The 14,675-nt window shown below is 35.3% G+C and overlaps 1 long non-coding RNA gene across 2 annotated transcripts; it reads left to right on the forward strand.

Annotated features, from left to right (window-relative positions):
- Positions 1 to 26: 26 nt before the first annotated feature.
- Positions 27 to 4,705, forward strand: LOC306640904. Of its 2 annotated transcripts, none has more exons than XR_013757941.1 (3): positions 27 to 207; positions 1,208 to 3,622; positions 4,230 to 4,705. It is a non-coding gene; the product is annotated as an uncharacterized lncRNA (long non-coding RNA). The 2 variants fall into 2 exon arrangements; XR_013757942.1 differs by having other exon boundaries at positions 1,208 to 3,395; positions 3,494 to 4,705.
- Positions 4,706 to 14,675: the final 9,970 nt, after the last annotated feature.

Raw genomic sequence — 14,675 nt, forward strand, 5'->3', positions numbered from 1 at the left:
GGGCGGGGTTACCGCGCGGCGGGGTGGGGGGATGGGCGCGGGGCACCCGGCGGGCGGGGCCGCCTTCCTCAGGTGGGGTTCGCGGAGGCGCGGCTCCTTCTGACTGCGAGCGGACCCCAAGCCAGGAGAGCAAACGCTAACAGATGTTTCAAATTTTGGCACAACCGGTGACTTAAATGGGACCTCGTCTGGGCGGGGAGCCAAAAGGTGAGAAAGAGGCCAAGAGAGGAAGAGCTGTGAGGAGTCGCTTTTACTTTTTCCTCTCTTAATCTGTTTACCGACTCTATTTTTTTCCCCTCCGAAAAACTCAACCACTTTCAGAACTTCTTTATCTTCCCTTTTCCAGTCCTCACTACCTTTTTATTTTCTTGATTTTGTTTGTTCTTCTGTGGATGATGTTTGCCTATTTGCCTAGGGGAGAATTCAATTGTAGTGCAAAGTTGGGAGTTCAGCCCCACCACCACCCACCTCGCTGGAACTTAACTGGATTTAGTTACACACGGAGGTGGGGGTGGGGAGATTTCTCAGATATTATATTGCGAAAGTTCTATTACTTTATAGATGAAAAGCTGGAGGTCCAGAAAAGAAAGTAGCTTGCCCAGGATGAGGAAGGGAACTGATGGCTGGTCAGGCCCAATTCTGCACTTTTGATAAAAATCAAAATATAGTAAATACATAAACCAGTAACATAGTCACTTATCACTACCAAGTATTGTCTACCATACCTAATGTAGGCACTGTACTTTTATACAACTTGGCAGCATTTTAGTTTTATTTTCACCAGCATCACCACAAACGTGAATAATGCATTGTACTACTTTAAGAACCTTTTTGCTATAATAATTTTCCACTCAGGGATTCTCCCGCTGACATTTTGAGATTCTCTCAAGAATTTATGTGCTTGGTCAAGAGGCAAACAGGAATGAGCAGAGTGTGCTTAAATGATCACAATTCCAAGAATGGAGAAACCATTCCTTATTAATTGTGGGTCACTGGTATCGTTTTTGTATATCCCATGTGGGGATATTCTAGATTTATTCAGTTTATATATAAGAAATAGGAGAATATCCGTCAATTTAATGAAACAAACTTACAGAGTTAGAAAAATAGTAATTGTTATTTCTCTTTGAATAGCTTTTTATCTTGTGCACTGTACAGTCATATCCTAAGAGCAATGTTCCAGCTACTATCATTCCCATTTTTACAGATAAGGAAATTGGGGCTCAGAAAAGATACGTGACTTTTCCCTGGGTGCAATTCTGGTGAGTATAAATCTGATGACCAACAGAAGACTTCATTTTTTAAGTGACATTGTTAGAATGGAATTAAGAAAATGAGGTTTCATTTAATTATTGTTTCAGTCAAATAAAAAGAAGAGAAATGGTCATTTTCTACAAGTGAACCATGCAGATCATAATGTTGAAGAAACTGTGAAAACTGAATTATTGAGTATGTTTCTACTTTGATCCTATTTTCACTTCTGTTAAATAAACCAAGTTTTTGAAATGAATATTTTAGGAAGTCTTTTTTTTTCTTTACTGATAGACTAGGATTTGCCCTTATGTTATAGGGTAAGAGCAACTCTCAAGAATAACTGACAAACTCAACATCTGCACCTGCTTTGTTAAACCAATAGCACTTCATTCAAGTCACCATTTCTTCCTGTCATTACCTACAGCAATGACCTTCTAATTTCATCTGCTTTTTGTTTAATTTAATGCACAGGCCGTGAACCTAAGCATCATCCTTGACTTTTCATTCTCTTGCCCCTCCTCACCTCTTGCCTTATCTGATTAGCCAAGGAGTCTTACTGAGTCTACTCCTACCACTGTGATTTTTTTTGTTTGTTTAAATGTGGATCATATTAAGTTACTCCCTTACTTAAAATGTCTCACTAGGCTACCTTTTCATCATGTTTGAATGAAATCTTAGAGACCCTATTTATTCTACTGTTCCCCCAATTGCTGACTGTTCCAGAAACTGTTATTTTCCTTTTGATTCTCAAAACCTCTGGATTTCTTCTGTTACCTTTGCACTTTGCTACTTTCTTTGCCTGAGATAATGTCCTGAGTTTTTCAGAAACTGCTCTTTCTCTTTGATATTCTTGCTGATGAGTGAGAAATATCAGAAAATCTTCCCCTAGTCTTGCTATCTAAAGAGGCCTTCTGCAGGTACTCATTTTTATCACCCTATTTCCACACATATTGCTTCTAATTGTTACATCTTCTTGTATATTAAGAGTCTGCCCCCATCGAAACATAAGCTCCAAGCGGCTTGAGCCTTGCCTATTTAGCACACCACTGTATCCCTATTACATAAAAGATGCTAAATAAATATTTATTAAATGTTGATTAAAACTACCTGTACTTGCTCTCCGGCTTGAAGAATCAGGTTTGTCTGAAAGAAATTTTCATTGGACAAGTGTTAGCATGAATAGATGATTAATTTTATATTAGTTAATGCAAACTGTTCACGTTGAGATATTCATCCGGCATAAGGGACAGAGTAGTGAGCCCCAGTAATATTAAGGATTCTTTGCTAACACACTGATGTGAGTTAGTTTGGAAGTTGTGAAAGTTGACCCTGGTCTATGTAATAAATATTTGGCCTACTTAAGTCAAGTTGTAAACACAGATTGGGCAATAGGAAGTCTAAACTACATGTCAGCATTTTATTTTCAAAGCTTTGCAGTTTAAGTTGACTTCCCTTCTCTTTATAGGTTACTACCAGGAGAGAAAACAAAGTCAAACAAGGTGACTTCTAAGCCAGAAAACTACAGAGTCTTGGTGTAAAGAGAGCAAAACTAACCAGCTGCTAAGGTGGCAGGTGTAAAGGTCAAGACTCATTTTCTCCAAGCTGAGAAAGTTCATTTCTTTTCCAGAATTAGATCACTTCCCCTGATTAAGCAAATGAAATATTTTAAATGACCATTGCTTAATCAGTTGAAAAGATCAAGCTGCAATAAATATTTCAAAAAATTTTTCTGTCCTTTTACTTAGTAACTGCACTTCTGCTTATCTAATTGAAAATTAAATGAAATACAGAAAAAAATTGGGAAAAAAGATATTTACTAATATGTAATTGTAACAAAAATCAGAAAAATAAAATCTAATATATAGGAATTACTGGGAATATATGGTGTGTGCAAATGAGGAATATAAATGGTTAATAAAAGTCTGTGGAATTCATAATATAAGAAAATATTTATATTACAGCATGATTTATTTTATTGAAAAGAAGGAAGCAGATAATGGAGCAATAGGTCCAGGTAAGTAGTGATCCCATGGATCCAGGTCACAACTCATGCTATAGTATCCATCTGGAATCCCAAAGCCTGTGTGTTGGAGGTTTGGACCCAATGTAGTGCTGTTGGAAGATGGTGGAAGCTTTAAAAGGTAGGGCCTAGTGAAATGTCTTCTGGTTATCAGGGGCATGCCTTTAAAGGGGATTATGGGACCCGAGTCCCCTCCTCTTACTCTTTTTCACTCTGCAGTTCTGAGTGAGCAACTCTGTTTCACCATGTCCTGCCACCATGATACATTACCTCACCTGAGGCCCAGAGCATCAGGTCAGTGGATCAGACTGGAACCTCTAAAACCATGAGCCAAAATGAAATTTCTCAGTATGAGTTGATTGTCTTGAGTATTTGTCACAGTAACAGAAAACTAACACACTGGAGGAACTGGCAGATGGAGATATCCTGATTTTTTATGGAGGTTTCTGACAAACCTGTCCACCTCCCCTTTGGAAAAAGCCTTATTACCTTGTAATGTCTCCAGGAAGAAAAAGGAAACATCTCATCTTTATTATCCTATTCAATAAACAAATCTGTCCTTTGTCTATGGAGGCTCTATTTCTAGCTCTCAAGGGACTCTTTGCTATGGGAACATGATCTGTAGACATGCTATGGAGAATTATCTATCCAAAGTCCGATTTTTGTAACTTTTAAATTATTATTTTTTTTTTTTACTGCTAATAATTTTTAATGTTGCTTTAGCAAGGATGACTACAACACAGACATGACATCCATAATTGTGTAAAAATGAAAAGTTGGCTACACAGTGATTCAGATTCTCCTTGCCCACAACTCATAAATTTTAGCCAATCTGGGGAAGTTGCTGCCACTAATTAGATGTAACAATTTCTCTGAGCCCTAGTTTCTATTAAATGCTACTTCAAACATATACTGTTTCAGCTCTAATCTCCTTTTTATGATTTAATTATTGTAGGATGAAAAAGAAGGAAGAAAGAAATACCACAACTGAGTGAATAAAACCATACAAATTATTTTATTTGAAGGAACTTGTCCAGTCATAATATTAATAGTATATTGTCAGATGTATCGAGTCAAGTGATCCAGTTTGCTATGAGCAGAAAGACCTTTATAAATATATTTTAAAATAAAACACAAATAGTTTCTATGTCCATGTTAATTCACAGAATATTTCTAAGACAAAACAAGAGTTGTTGTTTTGGAGAAAAATGTTAATAAGACATGGTAAATAAAGATTACTAAAGGCTTAAACATAAGAGCAGGCAAGGAAACTAGAGTTTAAAAAAGTACATATCTAATTATTTTCTCCATTCAGACCCATTATAATGTTCTCAGTTGTAAGATGTATATTAAAAATAAGGTTTCAGAATTACATTGTGGAAGACTTAACTTCAGCAGCTGCTTACCAAGTGTGTGTGTGTGTGTGTGTGTGTGTGTGTGTGTGTGTGTATATACACTTTTTTCCTATATATAGGAAAAAAGTTATAATGAAAAAATACATTTAGTAATTATATAATATAGACAAATATATATGTATTCTTAGTTTTTCAAAGTGCTTATATATATGTGTGTGTAACTTTAAGATCTATAATAGAAATGTAAAGTTCAATTAAAACTGGGTAGTAATGACTAATACACAGAACAATATGATAAATGCTATGAAGAAAGTGTAGGGAACCATTACTTCTTTTTTTAAAGATTAAAAAATACTTAAATCTGAGGAGGTGAGGTTTTGATGGTTTTGATGGTTACAGGTTTTATCAGAGAAAGAGAAAGAATGAGAGAGAAAGAGAGAGAGAGAGAGAATATAAGTCTGAGGTAAAATTCCTTATACCAGGGGAACAATTTGGCAAAGAGGCATAAACATTACTATTTTGTTTCCCAAATGTTTCAATGTGACAAAAAAAAAAAAAAAAAAAAAGATGAAGTGTAGGATGATTATAGCAATATTCTGACTAATTTATCACTGACATCTGGAAATTTTACTTTTATGATCGATTCATTTGGGTCATAAACAAAGCCTATCTATTATTGTAAAAATGCTGAATTTTATATCTTCTCCTATATGATTACTTTACAACATACCTGCTTTTACCACCATACTGATTGCATGGTTTATTTAAGTTATTTTTTGTCTGTCTCCCTGAGCCTATTTCTAGGTAGAGCACATGGTAAAGAGATACTGTAACTAGTACTACTCAGGCTTAGATAGGTGTAAATGTTTATTGAATTGAGTTGACCCTGGTTAAAATGAAAACACTTCTACTGTCATGTATATCTAAAAAGAGCAAATAATTTTAAAAAATGCAAACACTTCTGGAAACTGTGACAAAATATGATCTTTCCACCAAAAAAAAAAAAGTATTACAAAACTATCAAAATGACAGCCTCATACAAAGGCCATCAGCACCTTATACAAAATAAGCTTTTGAATCTGACCATGTTTTACTTTGGCATGTGTATTCTCATTGCAGTGTTCTATTTCCAGATATCAGTATTCTTTGGCAAATTACTCTCTTCAAAGTTGGCTAAGATTATTTTTCTCCCATGACGCCTTAGTGATGCCAGAAGATGTAGAACAGAAAACATCACAGCAGGAACACCCTGGGTCCCCAAGAATGAGGCATATCTTTCAATGGAGAAAGGAAAGAAGGGGAAAGGCAGCAATACAAACCACCTTGACCTTCTTCATATTTTTTCTAAGTATCTGCCCTCCCTACCTTCAAGAAACTCCATTCTTTTGAGAAGAATAACAAGCAAGAGAAAGCAAGAAAGAACTATACATCCAGAGGTTCCAAATCTAGAATGTATGAAGTTGTTTCATGCAGTAGAAGGAGCAAAATTTTCCAAGACACATGCAAATAGGTAATGTGTCTCATATTTACATACATGAATTTTTCATGTGTATATATTCATATGTAAATATTGTGAAAGTTGTTGGAATCAATTTGAAGTCACTTACATCAGTTCTAACCAAAAATAAAGGTAAATAAAGCTGGGAGGTAATGAAGGAAGGATTCTTAAACCTGATCCCTAGATAGTAAGTTTCACAAAACAGTACCAAAATGACAGCCTCATACAAAGGCCATCAACACCTTATACAAAATAAGCCTTTGAATATGGCCATGTTTTACTTTGGCATGTGTATTCTCATTGTAGTGTTCTGCTATTTCCAAATATCAATATTCTTTGACAAATTACTCTCAATTATTTTGTTACTTAGGCCGACAAGGTCATGTTGTAATCAATGAGATGCACACTGATGTAAGAATGTATAGAAGTTTTTAGTTAAAATGTATGTTCTTTAGCAATTAACACTAAAGGTAATGCTACTAAGATAAGGGCAAAGTGGAGGTTGTTAATAAAACCATTTTCAAAAATCATTTAATATGTTAATATTAGAAAAGGTGCCACGAACAATGACTGACTATCTTTGAGAAGTCGCTTTTTGCATTTAGGAATTATAATTTCTTTGCATAACCAAAACTCTAGCTATCTGATATTTGGATATTTGAATTTCAGAACAAAGAGGAAAGAAAAGTTTATCAAATACCTGCTATTTTAGATATACTGCAATGCATTATAAAAAATACAGTCCTCATAAACATCTGAGCTTTGATGTCTACTTTCCATTTTATTTTAATGTCACATGCCTTATGCACCCCAATTTTTTATTGCAAAATAAAAATTCACAGGGGAGTGCTGTGGTAGGTGAAAGGAGCTGAGTGGTTCCAGAAGGTGGAAGGTACAGCAATGGTTCAAGGGGAAGTAGGAAACAGACCCTGGGGTGGCCCTATTGAAAGAGGAAATGGTTTAAGTGCTGGCTGATCAAATGCTCACATGCCAAGGGCTGGGGATATAGCTCAGTTGGTAGAGTGCCTTTCTCGCAAGCACAAGGCCCTGGGTTCAATCCCCAGCACCGCAAAAAAAAAAAAAAAAAAAAAAAAAAAATGCTCACATGCCCTGTCAGAATACAGCTGCCACCCAATCCAGAAGCTATTTCCTTTTCATCTTTCCTCCTTGCTTTTCATCTTTTTTTTTTTTTTTTTTTTGGTAGTAATGAAGGGTTTAATAGAAAGAAACAAACTGTCCTTATATGGGAAAGTATTTTTAAATATTTGAGTCAAGTTTTCTTGTCTCTAAAAATGAAGAATTAGACAATGTTTAATTTTAATTTTGATATATTGAAATTACAGTTTTAAATTTAGAAATTTATCTTAGATGGGGATCCATAAAACATTTTTAAAACATTTTGCAACTTTATGAAAAGACAGAAATAAGTTATTTTTTCAAACATGGAAAGCACAAAGTATCTATTGGTTTTGTAATGAGTAAATGCAGCTACATAGATTAATATTGCTATCAGAAGCATCTGCTCACTGAAAGCAAACTTCAGCCTCTCTCACATGGAGTATGGAGAACAAAGAGGTTTAACTGAAAGAAAACTTGACCAGATTAGAGAAAAATAATGTAGAAAATATTTTCAGTTCTTAACTTTGGGAAATAATTCGTAATAAAAAATCATCCAGGTAAAAGAACAAATTAGTAACTATTTTAGCATTGTTTGTTAATTAATAACCCAAACACATGTTCACTATCCCTGAATCATATGTCCTTACGAATTCCCACAAGCTTGCCCAAATCAGCCTGTGTATACATCCCTGTCCACCTTTGCTCCCATTCATCCACTGCCCTTATCCCTTAACCTCTACTAAAGAAAAGTAAGAGGAGGAGAATTGCTTTTCCAGACATCATTATGTAGCAGTGACCACATCAGTTTATTTCTGCTGTATTCCCATCTTGCAATTACCTGTTGAATGGATGAATTTTCTTTACGCTATTTGAAGAACCTGCAGAAACTTTCTTCCTCAGTGGAGAATTGAGAGCCCTGATTAATCTTCAACTGTTTTGACTGACATGCCTGTTTTCATGAATGGAGAGCTTTCTTTCTTTTGGGCAAAGAGTAAGGGCAGGGTTAGCTCTAGCTATAATTGTCAAGTTTGAATTCTCACCCTTTCTGCTCCCCTCAGGGCTTTCTTTGCTGCCCAGCTATAAATGATTTATTTCTCTCAGGGAAAAGAATTAAATTTAACAAGGCTTACTAGCAATTGCATTTCAACTTTCCTTTTGAACCAATACATATTCTTCACTAATAATGGAAGAAAACCCAATAGGGAAAGTATCCAGGATATGAATTGGCAATTTAAGTGAATTAAAAATATCGTTATTCTGACCAATAATTCAAAATATATGTATATGTATAATATATATATATAAAGTTAAACTCTAAGACTGATAAAAATGTAACATCATATTCAATTTAGGTGAAGATGTGGGGAATTATGCACTTTGCAGCATTATTAATGGGTATAACAATGGAAATAATCTTTCTTAAAGAGCAATTTGGCAATATTGATCATGATTTTAAGTTCATGCACTGCTCTGACTCTGCAATTCCATGAATAAAAGGTTTATTATAGCATTGCTTTTAATAATAAATGCCAAGTAATATGAATGTGGTTGAAATAATTAAGGGAAATCAAGGCAATGGATTATGGAGCTATCAAATAAAAAGATTGAGCTTTAAGTACAGACAGAAGATAGCCAAAAGTCATGATATCAAAAAGGTGACTCTGTAAGAGAATGTATACATGTGCGTAAATAAAAAGAAGCAGATTCACATAGCAGAAAACCCTTAACATTCCTTGTTTTGAGATAGGAGTAAGGGGGAAGCATCAGTGTATGTATTTCAATGCACCAAAGGAGAACTATTGCTAATATTCTAGGAGTCTATGATTAGTATCATCTGATTTTTTTTCCATAGTCTAAACTCAGGAAAGAAAAACTTTAAGGCAAAATTTCAACTCTAATTCATTTAAGACAATTGTTTTTATTTTTATATATCCTTTTCCCCCCTTGCAGATAGTACTTGAGTGCTTTATCCATGCCATGTTCTTCTCTGGACAAGTACACTATGACACACAAGCAAGTACATTGTTACATGCACACACATGCTCATGTCCCTGTTCTCACAAAGCTCACAGACTTTATGTGCATACATCTTTTTGCATCATGGTTTCAAAGAACTAATGCCCACAATTCTTTTGCTTAACATATTTTATCACCAAAATTTAGTATTAATAGTATTGAATAAGCCATCAAAAAGAAGCCCCCGATACATAACTATTTGCCTATAGTTGGGTAAATGGGATATATAAACCCTGTCTCAGAAGGATCTATGATCCTTTGAGTTGTTAGTATCTATGTATAAATTGTTGAGGAAGCTAAAAAGCAAACTTCAGATGACTTGCAAAGAATGTTCCCCAGAGACCCTCAGGCAGACCCTGGATGGAAATAGCTACTTTAATACTTTCCATTTATTGTATAACTCCTCTGAGTGAAGCACTTACATTTATTTTAATTCTTGCAGTAACACTACAGTATTAGTATCCTTATTTTACCCTGGAGAAAATGAAGTTCAGAGAGATTTTTGTACAGTGGATATGATTCATCACTTCAAAAAGTCTCCCTTTATTATTGCCACTTTTGATTCAGGAACTTGATTAAAAATTACATAGCCATCACATTTAATCATCCAAAACTCCAGCCAGATGGCAAAGCCTTATCTCAAATTTACATCTGAGGAAATTCAAAGAAAATGCAATATTAGGTTCACATCAGATTGAATTAACAGACTCTTTGTGTGTCAAACAACGTGATGTGATAATGTTACCAGAATTGAGGTCCAACAGCTCCCCACAATCAGCCAAATTGAGGGGCAAGGAAGGTGACGTTATAAAGCTGCCTCAGTGAGAAAAAAGGAAAAATTCTGTGTCCAAAGCCATTTTTTCCTGGAAGCTGATCTAGGGTGGCCTATATAGGTGAGTGATGGGTATTCCCAGGTGGTAGTCTTTTTTCCTGCAGAGGGAGGGCTGGATGATGAACATATAAGCCAATGTGGTAGTTTTCAGTTTCTACAAATCTCAAAAACAAAGATTGTTACTTCTTCTGACACCTGTTGAATATATATTATACAATGGACAGGCCGAGGGAGGGATGATAGCTGCCCAGAGGGTTTTTTGGTTACCTGCCAATTGATTGTCAAACTCCCTATAAAAGAGAAAATTCTTCCTCTATCAGTTAGACACTACCAGCTCTTGGCAATCAATGTACAACGCCTTTCTTCAGTTAGCTACCAATTCCAACAACGAAAGAGCATCCCCAGTGCTTGATTTCAGTGCTGCCATCTTGCTGTACGGCAGACTACAGTTCCTGCCACGTGTACAGAGGGGCCCACTGTGGGAAGTCTTTCATGATTTTTGTCACCAAAACACTGGAGTTCCTCAGTCCTCTTCAGATAAAATCAGGCTATTTCTTCATTCACATGTACCAACCATACTGGTTGAAACCAGAGGATTAAATGAACACAAGACCAGGAACTGCTGAAGTATTTGGTGTGAGAAGTGAAAAGTCTGAGTTTAAAGGAGAAGAATTGACTTACTTTTCACTCAGGTGACCACAACACCTGACATAAACAACTTAGACTAGGAACAGTTTAGTTTGGCTCACTGTTTTGGAAATTTCAGTTCATGGTTAGCCAACTCCATTGCTTTGATTCTGAGCCAAGGCAGAACATTAAAGTGGAAGGGCATGGCAGAGGAAGGCTGCCCCACTCAGTGCAGCCAGGAAGCAAAGACAGAGGGAGGGAAGAAGAGAATGAGAAGGGAGGGAAGGGAAAGAGAGAAAGAAGCACAAGAGAGCCTGTGACAAGTTATAGTGGCCAAGGGCATGCTCCAGTGACCTACTTCCTCCAACATGCCCCTTTCCACAACCTCCCAGTAGTCCACGTAGCAATTAGTGGATTAATCCAGTGATAAGGTCAGAACCCTCATGATCCATCACTTTCCAAAGCCCCAGTTCTGAATCCTGCTGCTTAGGCACACAATTCTTAACTTTCAACACATAATTCTTTGGTGGATATTCTAAATCCAAACAAAAATATGTGGTGATAAGACCACTTCAAAATCAAAGCTTTTTTTTCTTACACAAGCCCAGTTCACTCAAATGAGTTCAAAACTGTTTCCCCACAAAGTCTGGGACCATGGAGTTAGACCTATACACATCCATTTATTAAAGGATGATCTTTACAACCATTTCAGTTGTGCCTAATGATACAAATCTTCAGGGCTCTCTTCCCCAGATATAGAAGAGGAGTAGTAAGGGACATAGAAGAGGGCAGAGTAAGTTAGAAGAGTCAGATTAGATTCATTGGCCATTTTATGATTTGATTTTGGAAATTTACTGCATTTCCCTACATTTTGTGATAAAGCTATTAGATATTACAAAAGAAAAATGTGTGATAATTAAGTGTGGCTACCTAGTGTAGATTACTGCTACCAACACCCTTATTACCACCATCATCACCACCATCACCATATTACAGGTCATTATTAAAGGTCTAAAAACTTTGTTAACTTCTGCGTTAGTTGGGTGTCCGTTCTTTCTGATACTCAGATTTGGACTTCACTCTCAAGTGATTTCTCATCCCCCCTGATTTCCCTGGGTGTGGCCCAATTCTCTGCATCGGTTTATAGCTGCCAGACCACATCAGTTTCTATGCTGCCCCTTGACATCCTGGGTGACAAGGCCTCTCTTGAGCACCTCCACAAGTGATCCAAGCAAACTTCTCATTCAGGGCACACTGGCTAAGGTCACACTCCACAAAAAGCTTTTCTACTTTCTGTAGCCTGAACGTTTAACCTTACAAATCCCTACTGTTTTTTTTTTTTTTTTCCTTCCAAATTTTAATTGTCTTTGGTCTATTTTTGCTCCAAGAGTATTTTATGCAAAAATTCTTTTGAAACTATGAAGTGCTTTAGACATCTTGAAATCGTTATTGTTTGTCTTCTGGTCAGCTATTAGTAAATTCTCAGCACTAAATTATAATCATGAAACCAAAACCATTAAAAAACCTTAACTACATTTTGAATTAATTTACTCTTTTCATAACTTTAGCGAACAGTTACACTTTTATAATTTAAAGGACAGGGTTTTACAATCTCATCTTTATTGTAAAGTGCTTATACAACATTTGAGGACTTACATAGTCTTTCAATTCAATAATGCTTTCCTAAAGAAAAATTAGCATAACATGGGACTTATTTTAGATGAACATGTTGTATTTAATTCTTTATCATAAAAAGTAGACTCATTCATAATCACAAGTTTATTAATCAGTGTTGACAATATAGGATACTTGGAAATCTATTTTGATGATGAGATACATAATTTATAATGTATTATGAAATATTTCTTTGCAGGAAACTTATTTTGTTTATTTGTAGTTGAAATCCCTTTTTATTGGTCAAGTAATGTTGTCATAATATTATTTAAATTATATTTTGCTCTGCTATCTTATAGCTATATTGTTAGTCAATGAATATTTGTCTTGCATATTTATAATAAAAGTCAAAAAATTCCATCAAAACTGGAGAAAAACTATGAACAGTCAGTTAACATGAGGAAAAAAAATGATCAAGTAACACCTAAAAATGCTTATGGTTTGAATAAAAACATCAAAACATTAAAAATAAAAACTTGCTAAAATGAGAACTTGTTAAATTTATTACTGCCAAAAATATAAAAGACCTGCAATATCCAGTATGAATATTTGAGGTGTTGTGCCATAGCCCTTTCTACTGTGATGGAAACAGGTGGTATCTGTGGGGTCCACTGTGCTAACCACTCACTACAGGCAGCTACTGGTTAGTTAAAATATTGCCAGCCTGACTGATAATTGAATTTTTAATTCTTTTTAGCCTAACTTTAGCTACAAACTGGTAGTAGTTCTTAAGTTGGCACACCTTTGGAAATATAGGGATTTCTTGAACTCTTGTGGTAGTATAAATTCATATGTCCTTTTTGGAAAGAAGTTTGAGAAAACTTAGAATTTAAAAGGCACATATATTTTCCCTTAATAGTACTAATATTGGTAATCTGTAGTATCATTATAATTAAAAGTGTATGAAAAAGTCAAATAACATTTATTCAGCATAATTTGTAAGAGTCAATAGTTAGAAACCACAAAAAACTTAAATATCCATTAATAAAAAAGACAAATAAATTGTCATGTTCATAATGCTGTGCAATTCTATTTGACTGTTTTAAAAATGAATGTTAGGTCTTTAAATATTGGATCAACTTGAAAAGCTATTAATTATTATCTTAGTGAAAATATAATCATAGCCAGGCACAGTGACACATGCCTGTAATCACAGCAACTCAGAGCCTGAGGCAGCAGGATCACAAGCTCAAAGTCAGCCTCAGCAACTTAGCAAGGCCCTAAACAACTTAGTGAGACCCAATCTCAAAATAAAAGATAGAAAATGTCAGGGGTGTGGTTCAGTGATTAAGTGTCTCTGGGTTCAATCTCCAGTACTAAAAAACAAAACAACAAACAACAACAACAAAAAAGAAAATATGATTACACAGCAAAAAAATATACAAGCAAATCCATTTCTCGAAAAGGGGAGTGTATAAGGGTAGGTCTTTGTCTATGCATAAATATGTAATACATAAAGTGAAGTGCCACATGTGCCTGTTGTATGGTGGGCTTACATACTATTGTGCTACTTGAATATTCTACATACATTTCTTAGTTAAAAATCTATATGAGAAAAAGTATTATTTTATTATGGATTCCCTGAAATATACCTAAGATTCAATTATGCAAAATTTGTTTTTTACCTTTTACGATTTTACAGTTTTTTAGGGAAGATATACATAAGAATACATTCATAAGGAGTTGTGAATATTGGTATACTGACTACAGTAATAAATACTAACTAAGAAAAGGGCAGAGGTTACATTACTATGTATTTACTCTTGGTTTTTGCAGGTAGTGATGCCAAGGTTAATTGCAGTACTTGTACAAAAATGCAGGTGGTCAGTATGGATTCAGCCATGTTTCAATGCCACAGTCATTTGGTACTCATCCTGCACCTAAGCTCAGGGGACTTGCTAACTAGGCACAATCTTTTGCTTGGAATCTCCTTTTTCAAGCTTTTGCTTATCTCAAGATCTTCTATTTCTAAAATATAAATTTCATTTCACTCTGTCTTTCACTTGGAAAAAAAAAAAAAGCTTTAGGAGTATTCACACTATTTACAGAATATTGTCCTGTCCAAAATCCTTGATATTAGATGCCAAGATCGACACAATACAGTCCCAATGTAATTCCTTATTCCAACTTTATCTTACAAAACTTGCCAATTTCCTTCCCTCTAGCAACAGGCTGCTCATCCTTTTCTAAATTATGCCAAGTGCTCTCAAACCTTCATGCCTTTTTCATAGTCTTCTCAATGAAACCCTCAATTATACCCCCACCCTTATCTACCTGCTA

This window comes from Sciurus vulgaris, assembly GCF_902686455.1.
Source record: "Sciurus vulgaris genome assembly, chromosome: 11".
Classification (NCBI taxonomy): Eukaryota; Metazoa; Chordata; class Mammalia; order Rodentia; family Sciuridae; genus Sciurus; species Sciurus vulgaris.